The 18,808-nt window shown below is 41.4% G+C and overlaps 1 protein-coding gene across 6 annotated transcripts in view; it reads right to left on the bottom strand.

The window, feature by feature from the left end:
* Positions 1-18,524, bottom strand: part of ARB2A (ARB2 cotranscriptional regulator A) — a 261,677-nt gene extending 243,153 nt beyond the window's left edge. For 2 of the 6 annotated variants that reach the window (XM_063179808.1, XM_063179809.1), the window contains exons 1-2: positions 16,199-16,342; positions 5,638-5,733 (exon numbers count right to left, since the gene is read on the bottom strand). The gene's annotated coding sequence lies outside the window, so the exon portion shown is untranslated. Of the gene's footprint in view, positions 1-5,637; positions 5,734-14,896; positions 14,918-16,198; positions 16,343-18,452 lie in introns of those variants that run through there. The other 4 variants (XM_063179805.1, XM_063179806.1, XM_063179807.1 and 1 more) reach the window with 4 other exon arrangements.
* Between the last annotated feature and the right edge of the window lie 284 nt (positions 18,525-18,808).

The raw sequence follows: 18,808 nt of genomic DNA, 5'->3' as shown, positions 1-18,808 counted from the left end.
ATAAGAATATCCATATTAACACAAGCAGGAGAGTCAGTTTTCTTCATAGTAGCTTGCAGGGTTTGGATTTGTGCTGAAAACAGCATCATTAACACTCTGAGCAGTGTTCACTCAGCATCAAGGGCTCCCCTGGCTTCCATGTGCTGCCCTACCAGCAGGCACGGAGGGGTGCACAAGAAGCTGGGAGGGGACACAGCCAGGACAGCTGAGACCAACTAACCACATGATGACACACAGCAATAAAAACTTGGAAAAGAAGAAACTGGGAATGATGGTGTTTGTCTTCCCAAGTTACCATTACATGCGATGAAGCTGTGCTTTCCTGAGGATGGCTGAGTATTTGCAACTCCTTGTTCTGCTTTTTGGTGTGCACAGCTTTTACTTCTACAAAATTGTCTTTATCTCAATCCATGAGATTTCTCACTTTTACCCTTCCAGTTCTTTGCCCCATCCACTGTTTGGAGACTGCAGGTGCAGCCAGAGAAGGACTTGCCCACCTACTGTGGCTAATTCACAACATCACAATACAGTACTTTATTAAATAAGCAAACTATCAATTATTAGGTATACAGGACCCTACTTCTGTTGACCTAAACAGACAATTACCTAATGAATCAGGCCATCAACTCTGGGGACAGAAAAAGTGACCCAGCAGTAGGGTGGGAGAATACTGCCCACAGAATCCTATTCAGAGAAGAAATATGCAGGTGACTTGTATCCAATGCCTGAAAGATAAAATGTTTGCAGATAACCTCTTTGTATATTTCGCATTTCCTGGGCAGGAAATTCAGCCTGGATCCCTGCTTTAAGAAATAAAAAGAACCTTCTTTAGCTTTCCTAATCTCAGCACCTGAAATGAATGGACACTGATGAATCAGACATTAATTTCAAGATGCCTTCACCATCACCTTCCTCTAAAAAGTTGGAAGAAATCCTTCACAAACAGCAGATGTGAGGGAAATTCCAAAGAATTAATGTTTATGAAGAACTAACATCCCGCAATTGAAGCATCAGGAAAAGTCCATGTAATATGCAATAACACTATAATTAGTGGGTGATTTCCTTTCCATTACTTAATGGGACTGTATCTCAGCTGATAAGGAAAGTAAAAAAAAAGAGACAAAGCAATTTGGAAAACAGTTGTGTGCGTATTTGTTTATGCTCCTTATTTACAGAATAAGGTTTTCCAGGCAGTGTACATTACAAGGAGTTATGAGGACTTGGTAGAACATTACTTCATAATGTAGCTGAAATTGCCCTGTGATAGTTTATAAAAAAACTGTTTGGATGAGATTTAGATGCTTGTACTTTGTATTGCTGGTTTAAATAGGATTTTGACTTGAAAGATGGAGTGGAGAAGACTGACTCTCAATAGCCTCATCTCTGCACATACTAAGCAGCTGCAGGACAAAGCCAGAATTTTATGTTTTTTTTATTGTCTTTTCTCAAGAAATCCCATGAGTCAGTTGGGAGAGAAATATGCCTCTGAACAGAGAAAAACTTGAAGACTATTAATAGAGTCTTCTCTTACGAGAGACACCAAAGTAATCTTCCAGAGTGCCAGAGAAGAAAGAGAGAAAAACTGGAAAACTCTAGGGAAATGGTTTCTGCTCAGGCCACCACCAAAAGCTGCTAAAAACCCCTAGACATAGGCCTATATGTCTAGTACTGTAAAATTCCTTTTTTTCTCTCTCCTCCTTTGCTCTTCAGTAACAACACAACTTTATGAAGGATTGTCTGCCATGAACTGAAGACTCCTGAAAAGATCCCATGCAAATCAGATGGAAATGCAGTGCATCCAGGTCTGTAGCCCAGATCTTTATAAACAGCAAGGTATTTGTGATTCTGCCTCAGACTCTGTGCTGAGAGGTGCAGTAAAGGAGGTAAAGAAAGGTAAGAGGCACATTCAGTTTTCTACAACACATCTGTTTCCTCCAACATCTTCTGGAATGTGCAGACGCAAATATATATCACCACCTCACCTGACTACTCTGCATCTAATGCAAATACTGCAGATGACACAAAAATATACAAAACAGATGAACACTATGCAGAATCAAATCATACACAACTGAAAAGAGCATGCAGGGCTACTGGAGACATCAGTTCATCATCAAGTTATCTTATTTCAGAATCACACTAAAAAGCCCAAATCCCCGTAGTGTACATACCTCTTCTTTGTGGCAATGTCTGCCTCAAGAGATCTGCCGTACAGCTCTTCCCACAGCTTTTCTTCCTGTAGAACACTTGCTTCTTCTATGTTCATGATTTCTGCAAGCTTTACTAATATAGTACCTCAACTGTCTTTGCTCTGCCCCCTGCCTGAGAGGCAGCATATGCTATATGGCCAGTTGAACCAAGTACTGCTTAATTTCAACTACCTGGCAAGCAAAGCAAATAGCCCTGTGAAACACCTGCAGCCTTCAGATTTGCTTCTGCTAGATTGTCATAATATAGCACTACAACACAGATATATATACATATATTATATATAATTTTAATAATATAAATACATTATTCCTTTTAGCTCAATATTTAAATAATTTGATATTTTAATTCTGACTGCATCAAACTTGCATTTTTAGTTGTCTTCCATATCAGTACATCTTTTCTTTCACGTAACATTAAAAAGAACAAAAATATAAAAGCAATGCAAGTTTTATTTTCTTAACTGGTTCAACTTTAAAAACTAAAAATACAATATTTATATAAAAAATATCCCATCAAGTACCTGTCAGTAATTGTAACCACACTTATTTACACAGTTTGCTACTGTCTGATCTACAATCTTGCTATCTCTGTCCAGAGCCAAGCCTGACGAAAGAGCTGTGACTGCAGCGTCATGGAGTAGTCCAGGCAGGAAAAGATCTTGGGAAATTATCTAGTCTCCAGCCTTCTCTTGCACCTTATTTCACTAGGTTTTAACACAGCTTTAGATTAAGTAAGCTATGGTGCTGCCAAGATGAGCCTTAAAAATGAGGGAGATTCCACCATGCTTTTCAGAAACTTACTCCAAGATTTCCTTTTCCCTACGCTGAGATGAAATTTCTGCTCTCACTATTCATCCTTTGAGCAGAAAACAGCTTGTCTTTCACAGCTTCTCTATCTTCTATGTACTGGATGACTGACGAAACCTCTCCAAGCTGTCTCTCCAGTGAGGTGCTGGACCATGTACACACAAAGGCAGCGAAGCTGGTGAAGGGTCGGGAGCACAAGTATTATGAGCATTGCCTGAGGGAGCCGGGCATGTTTAGCCTAGAGAAAAGAAGGCTCAGGAAGGCCTTCTTGCTCTCTACAACAATGTGTGGGTTGGGCATTTCTCACAAATAACAAGAGAAAATGGTCTCAAGATGCACAAAGGGAGGTTTAGATCAGATATTAGAAAAAATTCTTCTCTGGAAAGGCTGTCAAGCACTGGAACAGGCTGCCTGGGGTAGTGGTAGAATCACCATCCCTGGAGAGATTTACAAGATGTGTGGATGTGGCACTTAGGAACATCAATTCAGGCGGGACTTGACAGAGCTGGGTTAACAGCTGGACTTGAAGATGTCTTTTCCAACCTAAACCATTTTCTTGAACTTTCTCCAAATGTTGAGTTCTCTAACACGTTAATCATCCTTCTAACATGCAAATCATCGTGGTGGCTACCTGCTTGACCTTCTCCAATTTTTCATCAACATCTCTCTTGAAATCAGGGGACAAACCAGACACAGCAACCTAGCACATCTCCTACCAATACCAGAGAATCGAATTGACTTCATTGACACAAGGGCATATTGTTCAGTTTGCCATCCAGCGGCACCCCCAGCTTCTTTTACACACAACATCTCTGCCAGTTGTACCACAGCCTGCTTGCTGTTTGGGAATTATCATTGTCACAGCACAACTTCACGCTCTTAACTCTGTTAAACCTTATGCAATTCCTCCTGGCCTAGTCTTCCTGCATGATGGATTACAGATGTCCACAAATGCAGATGATAATTATGACAATTATCTGGCAATTTCATTTACACCTTTGATTTGAAAGCCTGAAGGAAAAAATGTGGACCAAGTGCTCTCTTTTTATTTTCAATCCTTTTGCCATACATAGTCATACTTTTACTTTCCATGCTATAAAGCAAAATCCTTGAAGAAATCAAATTCTATTTGTTTGATGAACTACTTCAATGAGGCTATACAGATGCATCTACAGGACTGGTTTAGCCTTAAGCCTAAACACTCTGTCCTAGCAGTAACCACTAAAAGACATGGGCTAAAAAAACTTGAGTAATTCTAAACCAACACTGCAAAATTCTTCGTCCATTTTGTTGAAAGCACTGTATTTCCTACCAGGTTGAAGGAATCCCTACTATGGAGAAAAACTGTCGTTAATTTTTATAAGTGCAGAATGTGATTGAGCAGGGATCAGCCCATGTACTGCCTAACACAAAGGTACAGATAAAAGCAAGAGGAGAAAGACACGGGGAGATGCAATCTAGTCGGGGGGAAAAAAATTAATTATAAATTCCCCATTTTTTCTTGGAAGGTTCACAGTTTTAGGCCAGACAGTCCCTCAAAATCAACTACATCCTCTTAAACAGAGGCCTTCTATTTTCCTCAGCTACCAGTCTCTAAGACCAGTAATTTATGTTTAACTACAGCAAGTCATGGATGACTTACAGAAAGTCATCCATGGCAAAATTCAAGTTATTAAGAGCTAAACAGTCCCTCAATTGCTGTGATTTCCGAAAGGCTAGTCACTGTCCTTTGTACTTTATTTCTGGCTTCAAGCTTCAGTCACTAATTATTGCTACACCTTTTTATGTTATGTTTTCTATGTTTCACTTACATGATTAGACACCACAGCCAAGTCTTATCTCTTTCTTTGGCTAAACTAAAGAAGCTTAACAGTTTTCTTTCTAAGAAATTTTGATTCTAACCCAAAGTAAGTTTTTTCCAGTTTGTCTGTTCCATTCAATTCTTAAAATCCCCATTAATTGCTGTTAAACACAACTTAGAAATTAGAGTAGCATGGTAGCTGAAAAATATAGTAACTACAACAGTGTTTATTGATAAACAAACTGTAACTACAGGAAAAGAGAGTATAGAATGCATTGAAATTATTTTACCTCTAGGTCATCTTTTGATCAGATGGATAATGTTTCACCCTAAGAAGTCATGAACAATACACATTTTTACTAAGGACTAATGTTAAAATTCTTTATGTCAGTCTCTACAGCAGCTGATCATATTGATTCCCAAGAAAAAAATTAATGCAAGAAAAGGAGAGATACATTAAACAGTTTCCTGAAGGAGAAAAACACAAAGCAGCATCAGCTCCACTGAGCACAACGGACTCCTGAAAAGCATGTTGTAGACAATATAAACATTTTCTCAAATAACTGACAATTCTCAAAATATGTGCTAAAATAGCACTACCTATAAAGTATCCTTATGTAAACATGAAATTTTTTTTTTCTGTAATTTAATTAATGCTGTATTGAGCACTACACAGTCACATTAGCAGTATGCACACAGGACAAAATGAATGTTCAAAGGAAAGTACTATATCAACTACAGAACAGCAAGCAAAAATATGCTGCAGACATGCACACAATAATGTAGCAAACTCTCAAATATTTTACATGCTTAACCTACCTCAAAATGAAAGTGGAAGAAACATTTCAGTTGCAACAGCTTAAAAATGCGACATAGGGCAAAGAAGCAAAAATCATCTGTCCTAAATTCCTTGTGCTAGAGAAGAAGGAAAAAAGGAAAAAAACCTCTTAGATAAACCAAAACTTTCAGACTCACCACGTTTTGTTACTAAATGCTACTGTATAAAGGTGGGTGGAAAACAGATGAAAAATACTTTGACAAAAGCCTTACACCAAACAGCAACAAAACCCCAAATCTTGTGAATAAAAGACCAGCAATGCTAGACAAAATACATGCTCCCTTGATGTACATGAAGTTTAGCAGACTTAATAGAAATTTGGAAAGTGGATCAAAAAATCTGACGAAGATTAAAAAAAATGGGAAAAGGAAGAAGAAAGAGAACATAGTCCTCAGAGACAATCAAAGCTAACAGAATCCCAAAATGTAACCAGAATAGGTAATTATTTGAACTTAAGACTCGAGTGCTTTAAAACCAAGCCCAGAAAAGCACAGAAATACTAATTTTATATTTCTGGTAAAGTATGTCTTAACTAGCCAGGTGTTTAATTACCCCAAGGATAACGTACAAACTAAATGGAAAGCAATTACCTACTTACATTGATATGTAAAAATTACTCTGCTTCAAAATATTCCTCACTCTTTCAAGAATCAGCTGGAGCAATTTTTTTCCCTCCAACAAATACACCTTTTCTCTTACTGTCTCTGCAACTTCATAAAACACAATACTATTTCAAGCTAATAGAGCTTGGAAAGGGAAAAATCCAAAATGTAGAAAGAATAGGAAATATTTTCTAGACTATATATAATGTTTCCCAGTCGTTTAAAATGAGACCTGAAGAAACAAAGCAGTGAATATCCCTTCAATGACATCCGCTTTAGGAAAAGCATTGCTTGTAGGTGGAGGGACATGATCCTTTTCCTCTACTCTGCACTTCTAAACACATCTGTAATACTGTGGTGGTTTCAGATGTTTCAGGTGCAATACAGACACAAACATACTGAAGTGAGACCAGCAAAGGGCTGCAAAAATGGTTAAGGACTTGAAGCATCTGGTATCTGAGCACAGGCTGAGATAAACAGGACTACTCTACTAAGATAAACTACTACTATGGGGAGAAAAGTCAGGGTGGAGTAGGAGGAGCATAATCAGTATTTATTAAACGCCAGAGGAGACAGAAGACCACTGAGCTAGTCTTCCCATGGTTGTTCAGTGAGAAGGTAATATACAACTGGACATTTAAACATTAAGAAAAACTTCCTTAACCTAATGGGGCTCAAACACTGGAGCAGGCATCCAGACAGGTGTCAGAAACTGAAATATTGTAATTTATGGCTTAAACATTTTACAAAGGATTTTTGTCCATTAAAACTGTGTAGTGAAGCTGCATCAACAAAGCTGCAGCAACAAAGCTGCAGCAACAAAGCTGCAGCAAAGACCACTGCATCCTGTCTGGGCTCCCTAGGCTGAGCCCCTAGACTGTAAGGTAATTTAAGATAAAAATGATACTATTATTAGGTCTGGGCTGGGGGAGAAGAATACTTCCACAGGAGGATGAAGCCCAGCAGCTGTCTTGTCTACTGAGACCAGGTTTGTACTGCCCCACCCACCAAAGAAAGGAGGAAGAGGTTTTGGGCGCATGGTGAAAAACCTCTGGTCAGAGGCAACACACACCCATCTTCTCACTCAAACTGGTTCAGTCATAAAAGCCACATCTATGGGACATTCATGTTAGGGGCTGCTCAGGGGGTGTCATGGTCCATTAAATGCTCCCTTAATGGTTCCCCAGACCCCGCACCAGAGCATGTGATGGAAAATCATGCAACTGATACACAGTCCTGCAAGGGACAGGGTAAAACTTGCCCCGTCAGGGTAGGTACCTGGGCACTCCCACCTGACCCAAATGTTTATTAATCCATTGGATTCTATTCTTTGTCAGAGGGGAACCCTCACAACCTAGAAGACCAAAGGATAAATGAGACATCAAGACCCATGGAGGAGTGATATGTTTCTACGTAACATGTGTCTGTCACTCTTCCTGTCCTCCCACCCCTCACCTCTTTTTCTCTTTACTTCTTTTCTATTAAATAAAACATCAATTTCTGTTACCAACATTTAACCTCTTTTGGTTCTAATCTTGTTTTGGGGAGTATTCAAACCTTTGGGATTCCATCCACAATCCACAGAGAGCTCACTTTGCTCCTCTGTGATTAGAGTGGATCATAAAAACAGGTAATAGAATCTCTGTCCTTAGAGAGATTCAAAACTCATTATACTCTGCCACAAGTAATCTGCTCTAGCTAATCCTTCTCTGAGTACTGGGATTGGACTACACAATTTCCAGAGGTCCCTGCCAATGTCAACAACTCTACCATTCTATGAAGATAAGAAAAAGCAAAAGTGCAAACCAAACATATAGATAGAGTGTAGGTGTGTGTGTGTGTGTGCGCGCACACACATCAATTTACAAGTTAATTACCGCCCACAACAGCAATGACCGCACAAGGAACATAAGAATCATTATGAGCAGTGTCTGGTTGAACAAGAATTAAGAACTCATGGTCTTAGGGATCTGTTTTGCGTTCTCAGGAATTCCTTTCTGATTCTGAGTCAATCTGCAGGAAAAAGCCAAAATTTGTGCCTTCCTTACCCAAAGGCACAGTACCAAAGCAATGCTTAGTCTATATATACCAGGGAATACCAAAATTAGGACCACCTGCACAAAAAAGGTACAGCACTTGTGCACCAAAAGTCCAGTCTCATACAAAAATTAATGTGGAAAACACAAAGAGGAAAGAAGTGATCTCTATTCTCAACCACTTCTCTAAGGTAGTGTCATCTATGTTTCTCTCCAATACAGTCTTGGGAAGCTCCTTTGGGCACCATCCTGCCCCTCTGTGAATCTCCATGGGTTGCAGGGGTAGAGCCTTGACCAGCAGCAGGTGCATCTTGGAGTTGACTGGCACTGGGTCTGCCGGACACGTAGGAAGCTTTTGCAGCTTCTCACAAAAGCCTGCAGACCTTCTCACACCTGCAGACCTCAGCAACTAAAACCCTGCTGCACAAACTAAATACAGAAAGCATACTCCACATGATTTTTTCCACTGCACTTCTGCCTTTGTCAATGCATTGAATGAAGATACTCAATAAGGAGCCACTCAGTATTTTGTCTAACCTTCCTGAGTTTGAAGTACAACCCTCATGTTTCTCCCAGCCCCAGTTCCTCCTTTTCCACACTTAGGTGTCTTTCAATCATCCTCTCCTATTTCCCTCACAAGCTCAGTGTCTTATTTGGCCTCACATTCTATCCTGAAAGTTTCTAGCGCCATTCTGTTCCCTTCCCAAGTTCTCATTTGTCTTTTCATATAAAGAGCTTTCACAGAGACACTGCCAACTCAACTCCTTGTTCCCAAGCTCCCTTTGTCCACACTACTCCAGTCCCCTGGTTTCATTCATCCTGCCATTACAGAATGAGTACAGAAATGACATCACCAATTAAGAGCTTTCCTCAGACCACACTCCCTGTTGTCCACTGGCAGCGTCCATCCTCACCACAGCCCTGTGGCAGAACAAGCACAGTCAGTTGTTCTGTGGTGCTGGCAGGCATGCCCAAACAAGGACAGCATGTCTTCCACAGGTGGAATCGCTGGAGATTCTTACACACCAATACTGAGGTTGACACCTGGCGCAAAAGTAGAATGTACCAACCACCTTCCTAATCCGAAACACAGCACCATGTACATGGTAAGGTATAACTTGCATACATCTATACATACCTTTGGAGGTCAGCTGAAAAGTGTTACCAGAATGTGCTGCTTAGGCACTTGTCAAGTTTTGAAGAAGTGCAACAACAGTGATTCCACAACTTCTCTGGGGCCCACTCCCATGTTTGACTACCCTCACAGTACATTTTTTGGGGGGAGGTGTATCTACCACCATTTTCCATAAAGTAAAACATTAAAAGTTATTTATCTGCTGTCCTATACTGTGAAAGATAAATGCAATTTAGAACAACCAACCAACTATGCTATCTACACCATGCTCCTCTTTTTGAAAGCTAAATAGTTAAATATTCTCACAGAAATAAAGCTTTCTTATATCTCTGTTAGTAGCAATCTCTAAAGACCATGACTCTCCGGAATTTTTAAAACAATGTTCTTGAAAAGGTTGCCTCTGGACATCACTGGGAAGGCAAAATCAGAGCTTCTCAAAATGAACACACTACTAGATTTGAAAAATTCAGTGTCTGAAATAAACCAGGTAACAGTTTTATTTTTCATCTCAAGAAAATGCAGGTAGGGGTTGACATCATTACAGATTTGGACTTTCCATCTCTGTATATTTCTATTCCTTCATTCCTGCTTCAACCAACTACCTCAAATAGGCAAAAATTCAAGCTTCTGGGTTTTTTGGTGTAGTCCTCTCACAATTATTCCTTAGGGAGTTACCCTAATTTTCATGACTACTTAAATATTCACCAGAAAGGAAGACAAGGATAATAGGACTAACAGAACAAAGAATGAAAAGACAAAAATTTTTTAAAAATCTTTAATTGCCCAGAGAATTGTTTTGAAAGATAATGAACAAGAACTTAGAGCTCTCCTGCAGGAACATACATGCAACCTATTTGATGTTAGTGAAGTTGATAGGATGATTCACATGAATGTAATGCTACAATTCAAGAGATATAACCTATTTAGAAAGAGCAACAACAGAGAACAAATGGTACTGTGTGCCAAAAATGTCACCGTCTGTTTCTGAGTCACTGACAATAAAAAATCATGTCTTAATAAAGAAAGTACAAGTCAGGATACTAGCTGGGGTTTGCTACAGATACGAAAGCTCACACAGCAAGGTGGTTAAGCACATATTGCTTCTTGATGGAAATAAAAGTTTCATTATCACAGTGGACATAACACAGATTGAAATAACCTGGAGTCCTCATGCTGCTATTATCAGAACATGCTCAAAGTTTCTAAAAATTGAGGACAATTTCTTATACTGAGAAATGTTAAATCCAAACCAAGGGAATGCTATGTTCAACTTCATCCAGGCAGATAACAAGTACCCCACTGTTTCACAGAGAGCAAATACAGAACAAAGACCCTTCCTGCCCCCAGGTCTTAGAATCAAAAGATATATTCACAAACACACCTTTGCAAAATGACTTTAGCAGTCCCACCCCCTACCTATGCTGTCCCCTCAGCTGACAGAACTGTTTGTAGCAATGCGCAGAGAACCAGTTCAGGGAATCATATCTGAGTTAAACCAAAACAGGGGCTTGATCTGAGTTAAAACTACCATCCTTTCTTGCTTTTCCCTCCCCCTCCTCTTTTTTTTTTTTTTTTTTTAAGAGGACGCTTTTAATTTATCAATTTTTACCCAGTGCAACTGAGGTGACAGAACTGGGATACAGCTGCTGCCTAAAAACTTTTTAGCCTCATTTGCCAACATGCCAAGAAAGAAATATAGAGAGCGCAAAAGAAGGACTCAAGCAGTGATCACTATGGTAGGACGTTTATGCTTCCAAAATTCAAACTCTGCTATTCCAAAATGCAAACATTTAAAATTAAGTACAAGGAAACCTCCATCAATTTTTTACTTATTGATTAGCACATATCAAGAGCAAGTTTGCATTTATAGCAGTTTTGATTTTGACGGCTATGCTTGTTCTGAGATCTTCCCCTTAGCCTTGCAGACAGGCTCCGCAGCATGGGAGATAACAACGTACAGATACAGAATTCTCTTTTCATTCAGACTTTATTTCACAAGACTGAATCGTATGCTTCAGTGGGGAGATACTGTGTCAGTACAATGATAATTATTCAAGAAATACAGACTGTGTGCCTGAACACATCTATTTTTCTCTCATTTCAGCAAGTTTTAATAATGATTTTATATAATGGCTCTTTCACTGCCAAGACTTCCTGTAAACTCATTTCTTCTTTGAAATACTTTCCTTTTGACTGTGGTGCCTGTATTTATTCAAATCTAGCCCACTTAACATTTTCCCCCTTGAGGTGCGTCTGTAACACACGTTCTGAAGAGGAATGCGATGCCCATTTGTTAGGAAAAAAAGCAAGTTGTTTTCAAGATTTGCTACACATTGTGCATAAAAAAAGAAGGAAGGATGCAAAGCTAGTTTACCATCTTCTTAAGTTAAACAAGGAGACTTAGATTTGCATGTATTGTATGCCAAAACACGACAGCCACCCAAATGCACATTTCAAGGCTTTATATAGCCTGGCCTGCAGAACCTCAAAAGAAACTATAAGCACTACATTATTTGTACGGTTTAGTCTTCAACACACCATTGAAGATAAGCTGGAGAGTACCTGGCACTCTAATAATGTGAGCAATCAGAATTACTTCGTCCATATTCTCAAACAAGCCATTATTACTCCAAAAACCAAAACACAGAAGTATAAAACAGCTCCGAAGTACAATCATCCACCTTTCTTCATACACCTAAAACAGAACAATGAGGGGGTCCACTATGCCCATTTGTAAGAGAAAATATACCTCAGTCAAGGGATGACAAGAAACCAGAGAGCCCACTTTTTGCCATGTCCCACCAGCAGCTTTCACTATAGACCAGATACAGTGAAGAAAGCTCTACGGGTCAGCAGAATATGTATATTGCTGCTGAAATGTCCAGAGAATTCAAATTAAGTACCTTAAAAGATATACTGCAAATGGCAACTTTATGGAGCTTGTAATTCAGACAAAGCCAGACTAGCTATCTTGGGAAATAGTTCACCATTTCCAAAGCTATCTCCCTATTAAATTTCATACTTTCTACGTACATCTTGGAGTTGCTTAGGGATACTTAAGAGTAATCAAGAATACTTTCAATGCAATCAAAACATTTTCATCACATCCATCTTAAAAGAAAAAGAAAATTAGCCTAAACTTTGACCTGAAATTTATAGTAAAATTCCTTACTACCAATGATAATTACCAACACTAAAAAAAGCAGAAACTGGGAAAATATAGTATGATGGGCCTGACTTTAAATGCACAAGCCTCAAAAAACATAAGCACTAACATTACTGGTTCTTCAGGCATGGGACCCACTTCCACTCAACACTGAAACAGGCTAAATTTGCAGTACAATTGACAACACATACAGCTAATTCTTATTTGAATCATCATCTCTTTTTCTAGACATGCAATATAGAAAATTCTTTCATCTGCCTGCCTGAGTGTCCTGGTTTTGGCTGGGTTAGTGTAGCTGCCTTTTGGATTTGGGATGAGAATAATGTTGGTGGATGGTTCAGCTGTTGTTAAGTAGTGCTACCCCAAGTCCAGAGTTTTCTGCGCCTCATGCCCTGCTAGTGAGCTGCACAAAAAGCTAAGAGGCAGCAGAGCCAGGACAGGTGATGTGAACTCGCCAAAGTGACATTCCACATCACAGAACATCATGTCCAGTATATAAACTGGGAAATCTACCCTGAATGGGGGATGGTGGCTCATCAGGGATGGGCTAGGTATTAGTCAGCAGGTGGTAAGCAACTACTGCACATTACTTGCCAGACTCAAGTTTTCCCTTTCTCTCTCCTCTTCCTTACAATTATTATCATTAGTAGTATTTAATTTTCTTTCAGTTATTATACTGCTTTTATCTCAATGCACAAGTTTTACCTTGTTTTCTCAACTCACTCCCCATTCCACTGGGGCAGAGGGAAAAGGGAAGGGAGTGACTAACAGGCAGTATGGTACTTAGTCAACTGGGGTTAAACCACAACACAGAATAAACTGCTTGCTGACAGAAGAGTTTCTTAAATTAACCATCATACCAAATATACTGATTCAGCTAATAGTGCTTTTGCTAAGACAATACTTATTTCACCAATGTATTTAAAATCAATACCTATAACAGCCAAATATCTATATAGCAAGCTTTGCACAGATTGGTCTCCTGAATTTCTGCTGGCCAACAGAACCTGGAAGAATACAGAAACCACAACAGCAGTGTCGTGGGTTGACAGCCTTTATCCCAATATCGTGTGTTGTGTCTGGCAGCTGTGCCTTTTCTCTCTTCCCCCCCCCCGGCCGTCTTGCTGCGGCGGGGCGGGGAAGAGAGGGGGGGAGTGTTTGACCAGGCCTTTTTAGCTTTTGGCTTTTTGCTGCTTGGCTTGGCTAGCCGCTTTGCTTGCTTGCTTTCTGCTTTTTGCGCTGTTTTTTTTCTTTTCTTTTGTTCCCTCTTTCTTACCCTCCCCTGAAGATACTGGACCGGCTCCGGACCTGACCTGAGACGTCCAGGACACCTGGAGCTTGCAAGAGAAGCTTGACGCCCTCACCACACACAGTCTGTTTCTTTCCTTTTCTTGTGTTGGGGAGTGTTCTTTTGTTACTTGTAAATAAATAGGCTTTGTTTTCCACTTTGCTCCTCCGAGAAATTCCTTCCCGAACCCGGTGTTGGGGGAGGGGTGGTTGGAGGTTTGTTTTGTTTGGGGGGCTCCCTTTTGGAGATTTCCCCTAATTTGTCCTAAACCAGGACAAGCAGAAACACCTAAAATTTGTCCGATAAAGTCTTACGTGGTTTATCTTTCCTCTTTGGATACACACTCAAGAGAATACAAACTGGAGCACCAGAAATGTTCCATGCAGATGGAGGTCAATACTCTTCAGGAGAGTGTAACAGGATTAAAAGCAGTGAAAACTTGACTAGACCACAGAGCAGGCGACCAGGCTCACCAGCAGTACCACTACTAATTAACTCACTAGAAAGATTGCTCAGAAAAGTGGTTGAGAAGCTTTCACCACAGTAAAAGTACAAGATGACTCAGGATGCAGCTCCATGATCTGCTGTAGTCTGTACGATACACTTTCAGCCCTCCTCCTACTTCTAAATTCTCCACTCCAGTCCTACATCATTTCTTACAGACTCATAAAAGCATCTGGGTTTTGAGACACTTTGTAGTTTATCTAGTTCAATGACCTGCCATGGGCAGCATCACCAAAAGCCTAGTTTGCCCAAAACATTTGCCTGGCCTTCCGCATCACGGCATGGGGCACCCACAGCCTCTCTGGACAACCTGCTCTAATGTCTCAGCATGCTTGCTGTAAAAAATTTCTTCCTAGTAGCTAATCTAAACTTGCCTCCTTTCAGTTTAAAGCCGCTGCCCTGTGTCCTATCACAACTACTTGTAATGGCGTTCATGTCAGTGAGCAAGCTAAAGCAATGAGAAGCATTTTCTACCTCTAGTTTTGTATCAGCTGGATCTGATTCTTTACCTGGCTCACTGTGCAGCCAGCTCATCTTCTGCTTGGCTTGGAGAGATGAGGCAGGAAGCAGAGAGGAGTGCTCGCCATTCCAGTAACACGGATCTAATGTGAATAGGCTATGAAACTGTACCCTGGGCACTTTTTTTAACATAATGGGTCTGTAGCTGGAGGTAAATAACTTTTGGTCCCACTCTGATTCATGGAAACACTCAGGCATAGAACAAAAATCATTACCAAAACCACTGTACTAATAAGTAACTGACAATTAGCTAAGCAGAAAGGTAAAGATGATATAAAAGCACATCTTTTCACTTCCTAATAAAACTCAGTCGCATTACCAAAACAGTGTAAGGAATGTTCTGAGTACTTAAAAATTAAGCTCTCTGTCCACACAGCAAATAAAATGCTGGAAAAATAACCATGAAAAATAACAAATTTAAGCCTATTAAATTGTATTCTGGGAATTCCACTCAGTACAAATCTGTGAAACTCATCTGCAAGCTAAATAGATATATGTACAATGATATCTGTGAAGAGAAAAAAAGTCCTTCTAAAGCACCAAACAAATTCACAGAGCAGTATTAAATTTCATAAGAGGATGTTTTCATGTCCATTGTTTGTTTCAGTAAGCTTGCAGAAAAAAAAATTTAAAAGATATCTATTCATCCTTTATATGTATGCTTTACTTCAAAGAATTCCAGTAATCTATTGTAAATCTAAAAAACTCCTCAGTCACGACAGCACATTGTTCCCCAAAGGAACAGTGGTTCAGATTCAAAGTACCAGCAATAGAGTTGTATTCAGGACTTTTTCTATAGAGCCTGGAATGGGCAAAACCTCCAGAGTCAGGGCTGAGTCTTCAAGGGAAAAAAATAGGGTTGTGAACTTAAAAGAAGAGATTCTAAAAGATAAATCCCCACTGAGTAATTATAAGGAGAAGTTCTCCCAAACATTTGCTAACTAGTACATAAAAGGCAATTCAGTAAAGACCATGGTCAAATCAACTTGCTGATATAAATATAGTCATAACTGGCTACAGTCACTGAAAAGGTAATCTCAAGAAGACAGACAAAATCCAGGCACCAGTGAGAAAACTCCAATAATTAAAGGTATTTCACTAAGAGAGCAGTCTGAGTGTGCACTGTGCGTCTGAAACGATGATGCCCTTGTCTGCCTCCAGCTGCTCAGTACTGTTGGCCTGCTGGAAGTTTTAATCTTATTCCTATGCCTAGCCACATCTGCTAACCTACTGCAGACAAAAAGAGTCAGGTCAGCTTAGACACAATAAATATTACACCCGTCTTAACCCACCATGTTCTGACAGAGGTGGGCTGGGCAGTGCCGAGACTGACAGCGGCGGAGGAGGCACAGCAGAGCTCCAGCTGACAGGCAGGCAGCAGGCACTGGAGTGACTTCAGCAACAGCCGTCACCCGGGGCTTCTAGCTGGAGCTGCCCTGTGAAGACCAATACTCTGGTCAGCAAATAATATATTTTTTTTTTCTCTTTTTAAAGAAAGTGAAATAATATCTAAAACACTCAGAACAGCAGATTTAACCAATTCTAAACCCAAATGAGCATATAAAGACATTCTTTCTGCATTTTCACATTGACTGCACTGTGACACACCCCATGCCACTATCCTCAGTTGTTAAAGTTTTAGTTTCCTCTACACAAGAGTTTTTTCACTTTTTCCGATGTAGTTACAAAATACCTATTTTTAAAAACCTGTGGGCATTCTTTAACCAAGATGCTCTCACAAGACTGCTTTACTGTTTGTAACAGAACACCACGCCACTTCTTTCACCCTCTGCCTCCTTAAGGATGCCAAGAAAATACTAAGGGTTAGTAAAAGGACACTACCTTTCTGCTGTATTATGGGTATTTATTCTCCGTTAAAGGCAAATACTGTTAACACCCCACTCTTCAGTGTCACCAAATCAGTGTTGCATTAACATCAAATTTATCCAGTTAGCTTTGCAATTGTTATTACTTTTACAACACTTTTTTTGCCAATGATGGTACGTCCTGAAGAAGGTCTGTTACCTGCTCATGCAAACTTATTACTTTAGCCAAAAAAACTTCGTGCAAAAGAACTGTAAAGTGGAAGACGCATTTTGTGACAAGCTGGCTTATGTGGTTCTGAGCAGCTTGGCTTATGTAAAACCAGCATAAAAAGTTAGGTACCTGGAAGAAAACCAGTTCAGTCTCTCTCCAAAGTTTCAATATTTATCCTTGAAACAAAAACGAAGGAAACAGTTCCTCAAAAAGCAAAGAGAGTGGGTTTTGGAAAGGGACTATGTCGCAGACATTTCTCCACAGAAATCCTTTCTTTCGGACTTCTGCGCCTTCTGGAGGCCAGAGGCCTCAGAAGGGAAGGTAAACAATTATTATCAGCTGCTGGGGAATGCAACAGGGACACCTTGATTGGCTCATTTCCTATGTTTATAATTAAGGGCCAATCACCAGTGCAAGCTAGGGGACTGAGTCCTTGAACACAACTTTGTTATAGATTCTTTCTATCTATGCTTAGCTAGCCTAGCTGCTCTGCAAACCTCTCTCTATATTCTATTTAGTATGGTAATAATGTATTATATATAATATCTTAATAAATCAAGCCTTCTGATTCAAGAAACAAGATTCCCCGTCTCTCTCTCACCAGCCGCGCCCACTCAGATGCGGTAATAGGACTATACATGCTCATTCTCTCTTGGTTTAGTATTACAAATTTTGAGTTTTCTCCCTACCAAACCAAAACCAAGTAAAAGTAACAATTTAAACAGAAAAATTAATCTCTACATTTGGATAAGTCAGAAATGGCAAGTGTTTTCATGCAGCTTTCTAATCTGCCGGAACAACTACAAGAAACTTAAGTCTAAAAAGAAGTGTTCAATCCCACCCAATCAGAAGAGCAATACCTGGAATGAAAACCATCACTCAAACCCAGCTATAGCATAAAGTCAAGAATCACGCTCAAATGACTTTTTATCATTTATGGCTACACAGAAAGCTTGCATTAGGCAGCAGGGAAAACTGGCAAGTCTCGTTTGGCAAAAGCAGCTGACAACACCAAAACCTGCTGCAATGACTGTAAGGATACATTCCGAAAAACAAATCCCTTCGATTTTATGTAGAAAACTGAAATTATAATTGTCAAATGTGGAGCGGCAGCAGGCACAGCGCAGCGCTCGGCAGCGCCTGGGGGCCAGTCCCGGGCAGTGACACCGTGGCCATTCCCCGCAGCCCCGGTGACACGGGCACACGGGTACTTCTACACCCGTTCCGGCAGCCCACACGTGGACAGCGCGGGCGGCTCGGAGGCAGCCGCCGCCGCCCCGTCCCCTCCCGCCGCCGCTCCAGGCCTGACGCCAAGCACACGGGACGCCCGCGGGCCCGCGGTCTTCATCCCGGGGCAGGGCTGGAGAGGCTCCTGGGCGCCGCCCCCCCGACTGGCCCGCCGCTGGGGCCGGCCGTGCCCCTGCTGCCCGAGGGCCCGCGGCCGCCGCTGCCCCGCGCCCCTGGCGGGCGGCGCTGCCGGGCCGGGCCGGGCCGGGCCGCCGCACGTACCTGGCGCTGCCGCCGGCGGAGCGGGGCGCGCGCGGCGCCGTCACGGGGAGCGCGCAGCCGCTCTGGGCCTAGTGCCGCGCGCGGCTCCGCCCGCCCCCTGCTGGCTCCACTTCCGGGGTCCGCGCGCGGTGATGTCAGCGCCCGGGGGCGCGGCGGGGAACCCGGAAGTGGAGCGCGAGGGGCGGCGGGCGGGCGGGGCTGCGCTAAGAGCGGCCCTTGAGCGGCTGTGTCGCGATAAAGTCACGGAGGGGGGGACGGGGCTGCGCTAAGAGCGGCCCTTGAGCGGCTGTGTCGCGATAAAGTCACGGAGGGGGGGACGGGGCTGCGCTGAGAGCGGCTCTTGAGCGGCTGTGTCG

The sequence above is a fragment of the Melospiza melodia genome, chromosome Z (genome assembly GCF_035770615.1).
Source record: "Melospiza melodia melodia isolate bMelMel2 chromosome Z, bMelMel2.pri, whole genome shotgun sequence".
Taxonomy (NCBI): Eukaryota; Metazoa; Chordata; class Aves; order Passeriformes; family Passerellidae; genus Melospiza; species Melospiza melodia.
This window is presented reverse-complemented; position numbering and strand designations above follow the sequence as displayed.